This window comes from Anomaloglossus baeobatrachus, chromosome 8 (assembly GCF_048569485.1).
Source record: "Anomaloglossus baeobatrachus isolate aAnoBae1 chromosome 8, aAnoBae1.hap1, whole genome shotgun sequence".
Taxonomy (NCBI): domain Eukaryota; kingdom Metazoa; phylum Chordata; class Amphibia; order Anura; family Aromobatidae; genus Anomaloglossus; species Anomaloglossus baeobatrachus.
In genome coordinates, this window is record NC_134360.1 from 193681581 (window position 1) to 193699278 (window position 17698).

The window sequence follows — 17698 nt, forward strand, 5'->3', positions numbered from 1 at the left end:
ATTCCGCCCTCTTAGAATGTTAGCAGGCCCACAGGGGTGTGCCAACATGTTCTGCAATGCCCATTGTCCAGCATCATCATCGGCAGTGATGCGCATACCTGTCTCCATTGCACCGCCTTGGAACACCGGGCTTAGAGCCAGTGCAAACGGATCAGAAGTGCTCGGACTTCCGGCCATACAACACTACACTAGTTTGAAGCGGAGACGTGTATATCCAGCTGCATAGTGCGCATGACCAGAAGTTCGGGGACTTCTGACCATGCGCACCGAGACGAAAACCAGCGGCGGCCATGCCTCTGACGCTGCGTATTCATTGGCATGTTAGCACGCTCATAGGGGCGTGCTAATAGGCTAAGGGGGCCAAGTAGCCAAGGGAAGTAATGCCCTTGCGATTAGTCGCTGGCCTCATTAGCATATCATAAAGGATCTTTAGAAATACTTTTTATAAAGATCCCTTTATCTATGCTACTAGATACAGGGACAGTTAGGCAGGGATTAGCAACATATACCCAGAACTGCTTGTGGTTCTGGGTGTATATTGCACCTGACAGGTTCCCTTTAAAGGGGTATTCCCACCCAGCGCCACATCCTCCTGCTTGACCAACAGCTCCTCTGCCTGAAGTCCCACGGCATAGAGGATATCCGTGAAGTAGGAGGCAGCGCTGGGCGGGAAATAGAGCTGGAGTGACAGATGCTGCAGATCTACCATAGCTCTTTAATCTCATTTGCATATCAATTAAACCGCTGATTTTCCAGTAACGGAGGAGCGGACTAGCATATCCAATGCATTGTTGAACTTGTCTTTGAAAGAGTTTCATACACATGTAAAGTTTTGGGTGTAAATTGAAATTATGCGGATTTCTTCCCCCCCCCCCCATTAAAAAATGCTGTTCCATTCAAATGCTATACACTCACCTGGGCTGTGATGGCACTCTTCATACAAAGTTCACATGGTTGTCAGGCAAATCGGCCGAAGCATCATTCATCCGACAGCCATCGAACGTGTATGATCTGATTTAGTCTAATCAGTTTTGACATAATCTAGCCTAGAAACAGTAAAAGAATGATAATCCACAGCAGTATATCATTGTACTAAATACAAAGCATATGCCAAATCCTGAGGGGGAAGGGACCCGCACCCCGCCAGTGGTATGTGGATGATAGAGGGAAAAAGGAAGACGGCTTATTCATAAATGTGGAAGACAAAAGCAGACAGTCAGAAAGTATACAGAGCGAGCCATGGCGGTGTACAGGGATCCTCAGCACACAGGACTGCTTACAATTCCACAGACATCTGTCTGAGCAGAAGACAACACAAACCCCGGTCTGGCAGGTTTTTCGAGGGGAAGGATGTTATTCATCAAAAGTGTATTTCACAAAGAATTAACCTAGGATACATTTTCCACATTTATAAATGACAAATTAGAACCTGGATCCAGCACGAGCGAATATAATCCTAGTTAAACATAAATGGTCCGGTTAAAGATAAGCGAGATGTTAGAAAACCAAGCGCCATTATGCACCTACCCAACGGAGAAATAGCGGGATGGAAATAAAGGGAACGTGCTGGCAAATCTAACAGGAGCAGACTGGGCGAAGAAAGTCAGAAATATGGAAAACTCACTAGTGTAAAACCGCTATACCCACACAAGACAGCTGGCTGCACTAATAGGGGTCTCTAACATTCCTCAGACACTTAGATTTGGCAGGTTGAATGTGGACAGCCGGCTGTGCACACTGTCAAGTGCCGGGGCGTGCGCCAGCGACTATGTCCACCTGTATGACCGAAAGCCGGCAGCTCCTGGGAGGAATAAAAGCTCATTTTCTCCAGGTACTCGCACTATAGGTTTCTTCATAACCTTTTATCTAATATCTGCAGGTTAATAGCAACATCCAACATAACAGCGGCATACTCCCTTACCAGGGCCCCTTTGTATTTAGCACAAACTATTTCCAGAGGTTGTGCAGGCTCCAAAATCAATGCTGCTCCACTCGAAAGTCAGTATCGCTGCAGCCTGTGATTGGCTGCAGCGGTCAGGTGACTAGATGAGCATGTCAAAGCAGCGATCCTCTGACTTCCGTATAGTGCAGGCATCTCTGCTGTTGCCAAAATATGGGTATGCCATCAGCCTTCAAATTTTAAAAAGGGAACCAGTCACCAGATTTGAGGCCTATACGCTGCGGCAACCACCAGTGGACTTATACGGCATTCCAGAATACTGTATATAAGAACCCAGGCCGCGCTGTATAATGTAAAAAACACTTTTAGAATACTCACCTAAGGGATGGTCTGGTCGGTGTCGCTGCTCTCCAGCCTGGCACCTCCTCTCTGCTGCGATTTCTGTCCTTCTACACAGCCCAGAGTGGATGATGCATCTACGTCATGGACACAGGCAGACATTGTGGTCCTGTACAGGCCACATTTTGATCTGCCCTGCTAAGGCGGACTGGCAATGTAAATCTGCTGAGAGCAGATCAAAGTATCGTAATGCGCGGACGCGAGGAAAGATTAAAGACCGCCAGCACATGCGCACCACAATACTTTGATATGCCCTGAGAAGATCAGTTCAAAGTGCGCCCTCGCATGCAGGACCTCAATGTTGGCTAACTAAAATGACGTAGGCCGCATCACGCACATGGGTCTAAGAAGAAGGACAACGATTGTCTTAGAAAGATGGCGCCGGTGAGGAGCAACACCCATTGGACCAGACCGCCCCTCAAGTGTTTTTTTAGGTCAAACAGAGTGGCCTGGGCTCTTATATACAGTATAGCTCACTGGTGGTAGCAGCAGCTTATAGTCGCCAAATCTGGTGACAAGTTCCCTTTAAGCACATATATGCCTGAAAAAAAGTTTTTATTTCTGTATTGGGCAAGTCGTTCAAAAAAGAATGGCTAAGGCTATATGTGCACGCTGAGTATTTGGTGTAGAAATTTTCAGAGTCTTCTGGCAAAAAAATCAGAAGAAAAATGCAGTGCTTTTAATGGTGCATTTTTTTTTATATGTTTTTCATAATCAAGTCAATGGGTTGTAAGGGCTGAAAAATGACCAAGAATTGACATGCTGCAGAGATCATTTTTTTGCACCAAATCTGCAGGGAAATAAGCAACATATGCACAATTCTCATTGATTTACTGGCATAAGGATAGGCATGCAGATTTGTGACAAACATGCACACACAAAAAAAAAATGCATCAAAAACACTGTGCATATGGACTAAAAGAGTATCAACCAACTAAATGAGATTAGCAACACATCTACCAGTAGCAGAATTTTTGTGTGTAAATGAAATGGATGCAGATTTCTAATGTTTCTGCAGATTTTCACAGACATGCAATTTTTTCTATGGAAATGCTGCAGAAAATATGCATCAAATCCACTGCTAATAATAGGGCCCTAATGCTGCAGCTCGCAGAGCGAATTTTTTTTGGGCAGAGAAAAGAAAATAAATAAATAAATTTCAAAGGAGTAGAAATGTGGAGATTTTACAACTCTTCTGAAAACCTCAGAAACGGAAAAAAAAAAAAACCTGCTAAAGGACTGTTCATGTTGCAGTTTGTAGTGGACATTTCATCTACATTTAGAAAAGTAAATTTTGTTAGGGGTATTAGCTACCTGGGTATATGACCAAAATACAGCTACAAGTGGCATTTCCCTTTAAAAAGTATGAATAAGATTTAAAAAGTGAAAGGACTTTATAACAATTGGGGCACAAACTGGCCACATCATGAAATAGTGGCAGGGCTGCTCAGTAAATTTTTATTTTTTTTTAAATTAAAGATAATAGCTTGTAAAGATTAGGTTATAACTTATGTAACGTTCAATTGGGCATAACCAGAGATTTGTCTCTGGGGGCGTGTACATCTTCCCCTGCTAGACTTTGACCAATCATAAGCAGGCAGCCTCATGCAGGGGACAAAAGAACCCGCCCTCTCTCACTGATCTCTGCAGATGCTGTGTAGAAATACAGCAGAGCCGAGTTATGCATCATTACAAACACTTCCACAGTTTATCCCACAGTGCTGTCAGCTCACACCCTTCTCCCACACAGACTGCTGTGAGAGGACATCTAGAAGTGTTTGTAATAATACATGCACAGCCATTATTCCAAGATGTGGCTAGTTTAACATGCTCAAAATGGTGGAAGGTTACCTTTAAAAATTAGACTTGCAAGTTGTGGGAGAAAATTAAATTAAAAATTGAACAACACCTTTTAAAAAGGGAATGTTACCAAGATCAATTCCCCCTAAACAGTTTATCTTTCAATTACATGGATGCTCATATAAATACATTGGCAACTTTTTATATGCTGATGCCTCAATCTCAAATGTCTGATTTTCCCAATTCACAAATTAGTTAAGAAAAAAAAAAAAAAAAAAAAACTTTCATAAGGTATCTCCTTCCTTAGCGCTGCCTTCATTGCTAGGCGATAGCCCAGTGTCTGTGACATCAGGTGTTGGCCAGCAAATCTAGCGCCTGAAAAGATCATCGCTCGCCTCGATTCTGCGACATTTTGTGCCCACAACTGCTGTCTGGTCGGTAGTCAGAAGCTCCGACAAGTTACAACTCAATGCAACTATACAAGAGCCAGAAAGAGGCCAAAACGAGGCTCTCATAGAGTTGTGTTTGAGTTATGACCTCCGGTGTGCTCCATGAAACACTGGAGCTGCCGGCAGAACACAAACTGCAGAAGACCGAAGAGTAGCACGGATAGAAGATAAAAGACACCGGAAAGGGAGTTCGGAGCAAGGGACTTCGATTTAAAGCTCCATTCTAGTGGTGAAATGAAAAACAAATGAATAAAAAAATGGTGCAGTGCTGCTTTAAGAAGGGACTGTCCGAATAATGGATTACCTCTTTCACGGAATTAAAGGAGACCCTTTTTCAGTTGAAAAGGCCTTTTCGAGTTGGACAATGAAGTCGTCAAAATGACTTCATATACACTAAAGGATGTAGAGCTGAAGACAACTGGGGGAAAAAAAAAAAAAAAAATTATTAATCACGTACTATATTCCACCGTGCACTCGTTTCACCGGCACCCTGAATGATCGACCTGTTACAGAAGGCATATAAAGACATATCTCACACGTCGACAGAAATGTACTGAAAACATTTGGTAAATTTGCAGTCGGCATAACTCAAGTTGCGTGTACTTTTAAGATACCTTCTTAGGTCTTGTGACCTCACGGTCCAAGTAACCATCATTGTACAACGAGTTCTTTCAGGCATTTATAGAGTTACACCTAAAACTAAGCCGGGACTTTCATCGTTGAGGAAGCGTACAGGGACGGCTTTCATGGCTATGAAAACACAACACAGCCGCTCTCACATTACGACACCGGCGTCCCTCCACTCCACCTGTCCACAGGAGTTACAGGCAACACCTGGGAGACGTCATGTGTTTAGAGTCTCAGACGCATTCAGAGGTATGTGATTATTTTTTTTTGGAAGAGGAAACCAAAAGTCTCTTCAGACATTTTTTGAGCTGATTACTAAACAATTTAGTGAAAGCTGTAGGCCAAGAACTGTGAAAAGAAACCCGATCACCTAACAACTTCATATTGAGGAAGAAAAGCAAAAAATGAGCGAAACACGTGATAGCTAGTAATGGCCGAAAAAAAAGTGGCTGCCCAGCATTGGACAAATCCCCCAACAGCCCAATGCGCATGGGGCACCCCCAATAGATAATGCCAGCAGTTATAAGGAGGGGGCTTGCCCGAGATCGGACTGATGATCCTTCTCTTCTTGGCGAGTTATACGGCAGCCACAGAAGTCTGGAGATATTACTTCTGGCTGAACCATTATTTAGTCGACAGCCAACTATTGTCTATCTGGCCCTCTAAGAATATGTCCAGTATAAGACCAAAGCGCATGGAAAGTGAAGAGAATATATATTATTGTTGATCTATCCATAGGAGAGGTCATCGATATCAATCGGTGCAGGTCTGCCCCCCAAAACAGCACACAGGCCTTTCATGGATACAGAAGCCCAGATCCTATTCACGTCAATAATAAATTGTACTAAAGTGTGAAGGATAATAAAATCAAGCCCTGTTCACTCAACACCAACAGCCTCTATTGGTGCTTCTACCTTTTTTTTTTTAGCAGAGATTAGCCGATAAAACAGAAAGACTTTTGGCCTCTATGGGGGATAAAGGGTAACCATTAGGGATGATCGAATACCTCAAATATTCGGCTTTGCGAATATTTGCCGAATAGGTCGCCGCTATTTGACTATTCACGAATATTCGATGCGCAATGTAAGTCTATGGGAAACCCGAACAACAACTATTCGGGCTTCCCAAAGACTTACATTGTGCATTGAATATTCGCATAGCGGCGACCTATTCGTCGGATATTTGCGAAGCCGAATATTTCAGGTATTCGATCATCCCTAGTAACTATATTTTCAAGTGCAGTAACTTTTTAGAATAAAAGTGGACTTGTGTGTACATGAGGAATAGCCTTGTGTGTGGCCTTAATATGGGACTTGTATACTGCAATTTCACAAGTTTTCCCCTCTGCAGGGCCTGTGTATCCCTCATTTGCAATGGACTGTGATCTGGTGAGAGAAGACTAGCTGGTATTACATCTCCTATAAGGAGCACAGCACAAACAGATTTCTGTTCTTAGAAAAAAAAGCGGAACACAAGTGGAGAAAAGTATAAAAGGAATGCTGAGCAGGGTATCTGTGAATCCAGCTCTGGGATGAGGTCAGAGCTCAGCACAATCTGTGTCTACCTCTGCAGAGATTATAGGAGGTATAACCTGACCACTCACTGTGCTGGCATTCAGTGTTGTCTGAGCAAAATGCAGTTTAGATGGGGGGGGGGGGTTCTGAAGTGGAGGACCAGTTAAGAAAAGGAGAGGGGAAAGGAGGTCGCTCATAAGTGAAGGTAGTGGCAAAATTCTCTAGTCAACTATATTACAAAATTTCTCATGTTCATATGTACTACGAGGGGCTGTTGATAAGTCTGTGATTTTTTTTTTATTCTATGGTAACGAATGTTACATCACATGAAAGCCTTGTGTGTCTAACATAGGTTTTCCAAATTTTGTATTCGTTGCTTATGGCAACAGTGTTCTACGCATGCGGAAAAATAGAATGTTGGAGTCTAATGCGATATTCACAGCAACTGAGAGCAGAGGAGGGATAAAATTCTTGTTTCTGTAAGGAAAGTCCGAGAAGGATATTCATGGTGATATGTCGCAGACATTGGGGATCAATGCCCTTCATATTCCACAGTTAAGAACTGGGTTGCCAAATTTAAAACAGGCCGCTTCAGCCCCGATAATGAGGAACGTCCTGGACGACCGAGAGTGGTTGTTGTTCCGGAGATCGTCGATGCTGCGCACAACCTCATACTGGAGAATCTACGGATTTCAGCTAAATCAATAGCAGACATCATGGGTATTTCCCAGGAATGTGTTTGTGTCATTATCCATGAAAATTTGGACATGAGGAAGCTTCTGCAAAGTGGGTCACCGAATGTTTGACAATAGATCAGAGAAGCAGCGAGTGAAAACTTCCCACTACATTTGTCAGTGTTTCTGGACGGATAAGATGTTCCTGGAGCGACTGGTCACTATGGATGAGACCTGGATTTATTTGTATGACCCTGAAAACAAGGAGCAGTCAAAAGAGTGGAGGCACAGTGGTTCTCCTCGTCCAAAGAAGTTCAGGGTACAAAAATCAGCCACTAAGGTGATGGCGTCTGTGTTCTGGGATAAGGAGGGTGTGCTGCTAGTGGACTACCTTCAAAAGGGTTCCACCATCAATGCACTGAACTTTTGGACCAAATGAAGGCAGCTCTGAAGGCCAAAAGGTGCGGCAAACTGTCCACAGGACTCTTGTTCCTGCAAGACAACGCCTCCGCTCACACTGCACAAGTGTCCACCGCAAAACTGGCAGAGCTGGGATTCCAGCTGGTTGACCACCCACCTTATTCACCAGATCTAGCTCTCTTCGACTATCATCTGTTTCCAAACCTGAAGAAACACTTCAAGGGTACCAAATTTCACACCATTTCTGATGCCATGGCTGCTACAGATGTCTGGTTTGAGGCACAACCAAAATCCTTTTTGCTAGGCTTACAGAACTTGGCATATCGATGTAAGAAGTGTGCTGACATCAGAGGAGAGTATGCGGAATAAATGTAAAGTTTTATCATCCTCTCTCATTTCTTTCTGGGTAAAGCCAAAGAATTCTCAGCAGCCCCTTACTTTGATTTATGGTATACTAAAAACCATTGAATCTTTAAGATATATTAGAAATTAATCACTGGTTGTTAATGTTTTTAAGAGGGCAGCATGTCCTAACAGATGGTACTAGTCCCTTAATGACTTACGTTTCAAATGTCAAAATAAATCAAAAATATCAATATATATAAGGATGTGGATTGAGGGGTACAAATGTTGTACCTCTGCACTAAATCTGTGACTACTTTCCATCTGTATATTCCAGAACCTCAAAATAATAGATTAGTAATCATTTTTTCCTATACATTTCCACTTGCTAAGGGAGGTGCTGCTGCAATCTTCCCACATGCGGAGGGTCGGGTTTTCAAACCCCTTATTAATAGGCTGCACATCTTTGGCAGCGATATCACAGTTTTTCCCACTAATGTACAATCATTAGCCAACATGGGTTCAGAGCACAAACTATGGCAATAGTGGCAACGTATAAATAAGCTTCCATTCTGAAGTTACTAGTTGCAACATTTTTTTTTTCTGTTCTCTTTTTTCCTTCTTGTGTATGGATTTTTACTTTTTAGGTATGCAATTCCCTTTTATTGCAGTATGAGGTCATCTACCCTGTCCACCAAAATTACATTGTATGTATGACGTATATATAATGTATCATTCGGAGTCTGTTAAGCCTTGCACCATTTTTCAAAAAGGAGCTGTATCTATACCTCCATGATTCATGTATCCATATGTGATTTATCTCTGAGGAAGGAGTTGGGTTACTCTGAAATGCGTTGGATTAATAAATCTCACTGAAGGAATCATTTTTTCCAATGAATTAATTGGGAAGTGCAGATTTAACCCCTTCTTTAGCCATCTCTCAATTCTGGAAAAATATCTTAATCAGTTAAACTATATGAAGGCATTGCCTATCACACGAGGGTGTAGTTTTATCATTCGGTATGGTCTCTAATCCTCACTTTACCTTGGACCTCCAACTAGACCACTCAGGCCGAGCGAGCACTCCTGGGTATGGTAGAGATGGCCGTCAACCATATGATTGCAAGGCCAACACTTATCGAATCTATATTGGGCCTTTATTCCTATGAATAGCAAAATCATTAGTGCATGCCCTCATCATCTCCCACCTCGACTACTGCAACCTCCTGCTCTCTGGCCTCCCTTCCAACACACTTGCACCCCTCCAATCTATCCTAAACTCTGCGGCCTGCTTAATCCACCTCTCCCCTCGTCGCTATTCCCCAGCCTCGCATCTCTACCAATCCCATCACTGGCTTCCCATTGCCCAATGACTCCAGTTCACAACATTAACCATGACCTACAAAGCCATCCACAACCTGTCTCCTCCTCACATCTGTGACCTAGTCTCCCGGTACCTACCTGCACGCAACCTCTGATATTCACAAGATCTCCTTCTGTACTTGTCTCTCATCTCCTCTTCCCACAATCGCGTACAAGATTTCTCCCGTGCCTCCACCATACTCTGGAACGCTCTACCCCAGCATATCAGACTCTCCCCTACTGTGGAAAGCTTCAAGAGGAACCTGAAGACCCATCTCTTCCAACAAGCCTACAACCTACAATAACTCTGTCCAGTACAGCTTTCTCCTCAAATATTGTACCATCACCCATTCACTGTAGACTGAGCCCTCGCAGGCAGGGTCCTCACTACTCTTGTACCAGTCTGTTTTATATTGTTATAAGTGTACCCTCTTTCACTCGTAAAGAGTCATGGAATAAATGCCACTACAATAATAAATAATTATTAATGATAGACATTACAGTTATCCTTATGCACTCCATACAAAATAGCCAAACTACAGCCATGTCTCCAAGGGCGCCACACAGCTCTGCTGCTACAAGAGATACCAAATCTCACAGAGAACAAAATGGATCATCAGCCCGAAATTAGAGATGTGGGATCCTTATCTCTCCAAATTAATCTGTTGGGGAAGGAGCACCCATACACATCAGGGCTGTGGAGTCGGTAAGCCAAACCTTCGACTCCGACTCCGACTCCTCAAATTCTCTGGCTCCGACTCCGGCTCCGACTCAGGCTCCGACTCAGGCTCCGACTCAGGCTCCGACTCAGGCTCCGACTCAGGCTCCGACTCAGGCTCCGACTCAGGCTCCGACTCAGGCTCCGACTCAGGCTCCGACTCAGGCTCCGACTCAGGCTCCGACTCAGGCTCCGACTCAGGCTCCGACTCCTACATATATTGCTTATAGTTAGGTGAAAAATTTATTGTAGTACATGAATATGTGTATGTGAACATCAGACATTTAATAATTTTTATGATACAATAATCAAGATATTTGGATAGAACATAAATATATTTATTGGAATACAACTTTAGAACACAAAAAACTGTAATAAATTGTAAATATGTAATACACTATGTAATATACAGTAGATTACATATATATCTTGTGTGTGTGTATATACACTGTATATATATATATATATATTATATATATTACATATTTACAATTTATTAGTTTTTTTGTGTTCTAAAGTTGTATTCCAATAAATATTTTATGTTCTATCCAAATATCTTGATTATTGTATCATAAAAACAATTAAATGTCTGATGTTCACATTGTACTACAATAAATTTTTCACTTAAATATAAGCATTATACTAAATGTTGTTATTTAGTAAAATATTCAGCACATTCTGCATTGCACTCCTGTCCCCATTATATATCCTGAGTCATATTGCAAAGGATTGTCGAAAATCCACTTGTGACTTTTAGGATCGCTACTTCCAATAGGTGGCGCTGTGCTAGAGTTTGTCTCCTTTACTGGAGAGACAATTTGAATATTTCCCAGAGGGGCATTGCAGCTATAAGTCCCCTTACCTGGCAGCCAGACTGGCTTGCAAAGTCTCCTTAAGGAGAATAGTGTTCCCCCGTGGAATTTTAGGGGCATTGCAGCTATAAGTCCCCTTACCTGGCAGCCAGACTGGCTTGCAAAGTCTCCTTAAGGAGAATAGTGTTCCCCCGTGGTTCCCAATTTATTATATATTTTAGGAGTCGGAGTCGGTGCATTTTATACCGACTCCGACTCCACCAAAATGAGCTCCGACTCCGACTCAGACTCCACGACTCCGACTCCGACTCCACAGCCCTGATACACATTAGGCTGTTGCTGGAGGCCAAGAAGTCAGTCCCTAATGTATATGCGGCCTTTAGAAAAAGGATAATGAAAACCCTTTGGATCCCACTGAAATCTAATGCCTCTGGGTGTCAGACAACACCAAAGAACAATAGATCGGTCAATTAGCGTCCTCTCTCCATTTATTGTGCAGTTCAATGTAATCTATTCTGATCTGGAAGGAGTCATAGCCTGGGAGAAACTATTGTGCATCAAAGGAAATGCTGGAAAGAAATCCTGCCCCAGAGCCCCACATTCTCATGTTATCTCACATATCCAGCTGGGAGAACCAACAGAAACATTCTCACCTGTATGTGTCAATGATATTACCTTTTGCAACCAAATAAAAAGAAATGCATCCACATAAAAGCTAATTTAATATTGCTGGATCTAAACAATTTGTTCATTTCCAATTTCCACTAATAATCAGTGCTCAAATCAAATGTTCCCAATATTATACCAGAGATCATCCGAATGAAGGAGCAAGAAAAGCTTTGTAGAAGAATCTAATTGTTTATGGAAAAAAATAAATAAATAAAAAATATATATTATATATGTTCGTACAGACCAAACGTTTTTACACACCTTGTCATTTAATGACTTTTCTTTCATTTTAATGACTCTGAAAATTGTAGATTCACATTGAACTATGAATTGACACGTGGAATGAAATCCTTAACAAAAGCATAAAACAACTAAAAATGTGTCTTATATTCTACAAGTAAAATATATCTTTGTACCGTGTTAGCCAGTAGAGATAAAAAAAATTGTTTAAAAGAACTGAGAGTCCTCAGTGGTTGATACCTTTTAATGGCTAACTGAAAAGATCGTAATAATTGCAAGCTTTCGAGACTACTCAGGTCTCTTCATCAGGCATGGTATAACACAAAATCTGAAGAGTCACATATTTATACACAACAGGACATAGAAAAGTGCAGTAAAAAAAAAAACAAAAAAAAAACAAGTTATATAAAACTATATATATATATATATATATATATATATATATATATATATATATATATATATATATATATAGTTTTATATAACTTTTTTTTTTGTTTTTTTTTTACTGCACTTTTCTATGTCCTGTTGTGTATAAATATGTGACTCTTCAGATTTTGTGTTATACCATGCCTGATGAAGAGACCTGAGTAGTCTCGAAAGCTTGCAATTATTACCATCTTTCCAGTTAGCCATTAAAAGGTATCAACCACTGAGGACTCTCAGTTCTTTTAAACAATTTTTTTTATCTTATATTCTAGGTTCTTCAAAGTAGCCACCTTTTGCTTTGATTACTGCTTTGCACACTCTTGGCATTCTCTTGATGAGCTTCAAGAGATAGTCACCGGAAATGGTCTTCCAACAGTCTTGAAGGAGTTCCCAGAGATGCTTAGCACTTGTTGGCCCCTTTTGCCTTCACTCTGCGGTCCAGCTCACCCCAAACTATCTCGACTGGGTTCAGGTCTGGTGACTGTGGAGGCCAGGTCATCTGGCGTAGCACCCCATCACTCTCCTTCTTAATTAAATAGCCCTTACACAGCCTGGAGGTGTGTTTGGGGTCATTGTCCTGTTGAAAAATAAATGATGGTCCAACTAAACGCAAACCGGATGGAATAGCATGCCGCAGCAAGATGCTGTGGTAGGCATGCTGGTTCTGTATGCCTTCAATTTTGAATAAATCCCCAACAGTGTCACCAGCAAAGCACCCCCCCACGCTTCACGGTGGGAACCAGGCATGTAGAGGCCATCCGTTCATCTTTTCTACAAAGACACAGTAGTTGGATCCAAAGATCTCAAATTTGGACTAATCAGACCAAAGCACAGATTTCCACTGGTCTAATGTCCATTCCTTGTGTTCTTTAGCCCAAACAAGTCTCTTCTGCTTGTTGCCTGTCCTTAGCAGTGGGTTCCTAGCAGCTATTTTACCATGAAGGCCTGCTGCACAAAGTCTCCTCTTAACAGTTATTCGTTGTTCTAGAGATGAGAAGGTGTGTCCAAACTTTTGGTCTGTACTGTGTATGTGTGTGAGTGATAGATAGATAGATATTATACACACACACACACACACACACACACACACACACACACACACACACACCCCTTACACGTAAATGAGATGTGCAGCTGAGTGATAATTGACAGAACGATCATATGATCGATTTGAATAGTTTTGATACAATGACATGTGAGGATAGAGGCTTATCAAATCTCCATTAAAGAGCACTGACTGATTATACACAAGCTAAGCAAAGGTCTTTTACTGACCTGCTTAAGGCTGTGTGCGCACTAGAAAATGGGACTTTTCTGAAGAAAAATCTGCGCCCTCTGGGAGAATATCGTGGTAGAACTGTACCTGCGTCTTCGCCGCAGGTTGGTGCCTGCGTTTTTTTTACCATCATCTATGGCAAAAACCACAGGTGTCTGCAGAAAAGAAGTGACATGCTCATTATTTTTGCTGCAGAAATTCTTCAGCAAAACCTGTAGGGGAAAAACACGCAGTGTGCGCACACCATTTTTTTTTACCATAGGTTTTGCTGGGGAATGACTGCAGCAAGTTTATGAACATTCCCGCAGCAATTCTGCGGCAAAAACTGCAGCGTGTACACAGGGCCTAGAAGGGGTTTTCAAATCAATAAAGTTCATTTTAAAGTTGATATTAATCCATATATCTTGGATTAGTAATAATTTCCACAATTGGATGAGATTAAAAATAATGTTCCTGTGCTGACAATCTTATATATGTGTCCCTGCTGTGTACTGGCCGTGTCTGACTGTACAGGGATTATACCACATCTCCTGGGAAAGGGAGGATGCAAAGGAGAGTCCACAGACATTACAGCACGGGATTGCAAATAATTCTTTGAGGTAAACCATTTTTTTAAAGGCAGGGAATTGTTTTACCTTACAAAAAGAATCAGCTCTGATCCCATGCTATAACGTTTCCTACTCTTTTGCGTCCTCCCCGGCCCAGGAGATGTGGTATGATCAGGCCATGTCCCTGTAGGGTCAGACATTGCCATTACACAGTACAAAGCAGAGACACATATATAAGATTATCTCAGCACAGGAACATTTTTTATAAACACATCATATTATAGAAATTATTATTTTCCAAGATCTATAGATTAAAATAAACTTTGAAAACCTTTGTTCACGGGAAAACCCCTTTAAAAAGGGAACCTGCCACCAGATTTGGGGCCTATAAACTGCGGCCACCATCAGTGGGCTCTTATATACAGCATGTTAGAATACTGTATATAAGAGCTCAGGCCGCTGTGAAAACATAAAAATCACTTTACAATACTCACCTAAACCGGATGCTGCGGTGCTGGTTGGCCAGATGGGCGGCGCTGTTCTCCGGGACCGGCGCCTCCTCTCTTGGCCATCTTGCTCCTCCGTCTTCTGAAGCCTGTGTGCATGACGCGTCCACGTCATACACACTCACTTGCACGGAGGTCCTGCGCAGGCGCACTTTGATCTGCTACCAAAATCCAGGGGCATCTTAATGAATATGAATGGGGACAGAACGATTGCTAGTACGATTGTTTGGTCTCCACACAATATAACGTTATCAGCAGCACATCTCTGGATTACTCGGGAGATGATCTACCAATATTGATTGTTTGGAAATGTAAATAATCCGATCTCCAATGAACAGGCATGCTGCTCACTCCTTGGGTGATGGTCGGGATCGTCACACTGGTGCATAAACAAGAACAAATGCCCAGTCATTGTTTTTTTGGAAATACGGGTACTGACATAAGGTTATAAGATCTCTCAGCTAATCCGCCCATATCACACAAGCAGCTCCTGAACCTCCAGCATCAGGTCAAGTGTTAAGTATAGAACACTTCCGTGGTCACAAAAATAAGTTGCCAAAGTAAAGGAGGGGGGGGACGGACACCCACTTTGGATAACACATTTTAAGTTACTGCCTACATGACTCCTACCACCCTACATCAAACCCTGCTTGCAGCTCCAGCAGATATGGATAGTGACTCCAGACCCTCTCCTAGTGACATACCCATCCCCTTTTATACAACCATAGAACCTCACATACACTTCTGTGCCCGGATTGCAGACCTTTTGGAGGCTGGGGTCACATTTAAGGTTGTGAATCTTTGCTTTTCGCTTCTGCTGATCAGAAGAAATACAGAACACAAGCTTTTATCAAAACACCCACTGAATTGTATGAGACTTAACTTTTCCACTATCCGGATGCAACTGCCATCTCCTAAAGGGGTGGTCCGGGTGATAACATTGGTGACCTACCTGATGGAGGCCATCAATATCTGATCAGTGTCCAGTCCTGCCCTGATTTGCAGACAATGTAGTGGACAGCGGTGTTCTGCGTTGTGCAATACTTACATTTGTGGTACCCAGCGTCAGGGTCCCCACCTCTCAAATACAGGGCCATGGTGTTCTGTTTTCTACATTACTTACATCTGGGGTACCTAGTGTCGGAGCCCCACCTGGCAGATACAGGGCCATGATATTCTGCTTTGTACATTACTTACATTTGGGTACCCGGTCTCAGGGCCCCCCACCTGGCAGATACAGGGCCATGATATTCTGTTTTCTACATTACTTACATCCGGGGTACCTAGTGTCGGAGCCCCACCTGTCAGATACAGGGCCATGATATTCTGCTTTGTGCATTACTTACATTTGGGTACCCGGTCTCGGGGCCCCCACCTGTCAGATATGAATGATGGATCCTGTATGTTGGTCATCAGTGTCAGTTCTGGACAATCCCCAGTCACATATTCCAGTTCGGGGAAATGAAGGGAGAGAATAGAAGGGGGGGGGGTCCCGTGGTTGGACCCCTATAATGCTGCAGCCGAATTGTCTTGCCCTGGGAGAAGAGACAATAAAATCTGTCCCTGGCACAAGTATTGGGGATGTGGCAGAGACACCCCACTTGGTCACACTGGTGAGCGGTGTGGCCCCCCGGGCCGATCACCGCCCCGATGGGGACAGACATTGGTTTACATTCGGACATGGTGTTTGGAGAAGTGATTGTCGCGCTCCCCAAATACTGCGCCTCGCCTCATCTGCATATTGGAGATTGGTCATAAATAAAGTACACCCCGTCACTACAGATCCTCAGAGGGAAATCCACAGACTTCTGACGTCACAAGACGATGACAAGACGCAGGTCACCGGGACAAGACTCCTAGTGAGGTTATATAAGAGGAGGCGCTGGGAACTACAAGTCCCAGCATGCTGTGCGCGCTGTCACCCCGGAGGAGCCCGGTCCGGCAGCCGCAGGGTGTCTGCACTTTAGGAGCCTCCAGATGGGGCCGAGCAGGCCCGGGCTGCACAACACAACCCTCCAGAAAGAGCACGGAGCCGCCGGAAACATCACCCCGAGCCCAGGACCGCGGCCACAGCTGCCCGCACACCGCACTCACCTTGGAAACCTTTCCGAACCTCCCCGCTCAGAGAAACCGTGCTCTTCCCATTCAGCCCCGCGTCACACACCGCCCGGGGGTGAGGAGTGCAGCCCTGCGCCGGTACCGACCTCCTCCAGCACCGAGAACCCGGACTCCCCGCCTCCGTACACACTGCGGCCGCTGCCACCATACACCAGCCGTGACGTCAGCGCGCAGGCGCACTACACTTTTAACCCTTTGCTTGCTGCTGGCTCCTCGCCCCGCCTCCCCCCTCAGCCTGAGGGTCATGCCCAGGCCGGGGTCATGTGGGGCTGTGCTCCAGGCTCAGGGGGCCCTTCTGGTGACACACCCTCCAGGGGCCCCACTGCGCTTTACATTTTTCCTCCTCTCCTTTCAAGATATATAACTTTCATTTTTTTTGGTCCATACAGTTGTATCAGGGCATGTTTTACTGCAGTTTTTATTGGTACATTTTTGGGACTTGGCTGCGGTTTAATTTTTTTTCCATTTTTACGTTTACGCGGGATCAATATTATAATAATTTATTTTAATTAGTAATTTATTGTTGGATTTTTTTATTATTATTATTTAATTTACGCTGCAGGAAAAGGAGAAGGTGATGGTATTAGGTTTCAGATTTTTTTTATGCTTCCATTTTTTTTAAAAAAATATATCTATATATTGACTTTTATACTGGACATCACTTGATATTTGTACAATATATTGTAATATTAGCAAATTACTGATTTCCTGTGAAATCGAGCCATGTCCTGGGCTTCATAGTTGTACAAATGTGATGATACAGGGGCCTCCATTAGTCCCTCCGGTGCTAGGACAGTGTCCCTGGCACCAGGTAATAATATTGTGGGGGTAGAGTGAACATGGGGGTCACAAGAGGCACTTTCTCCCATTTCCATCTTCTTAAAGGGAATCTGCC

The 17698-nt window shown here is 43.3% G+C and overlaps 1 protein-coding gene across 7 annotated transcripts in view; it reads right to left on the minus strand.

The window, feature by feature from the left end:
* EVI5 (ecotropic viral integration site 5) overlaps positions 1-16977 on the minus strand; it is a 277847-nt gene extending 260870 nt beyond the window's left edge. For all 7 annotated transcript variants that reach the window (XM_075322331.1, XM_075322329.1, XM_075322333.1 and 4 more), the window contains exon 1: positions 16780-16977. The gene's annotated coding sequence lies outside the window, so the exon portion shown is untranslated. The remainder of the gene's footprint in view (positions 1-16779) is intronic.
* Positions 16978-17698: the final 721 nt, after the last annotated feature.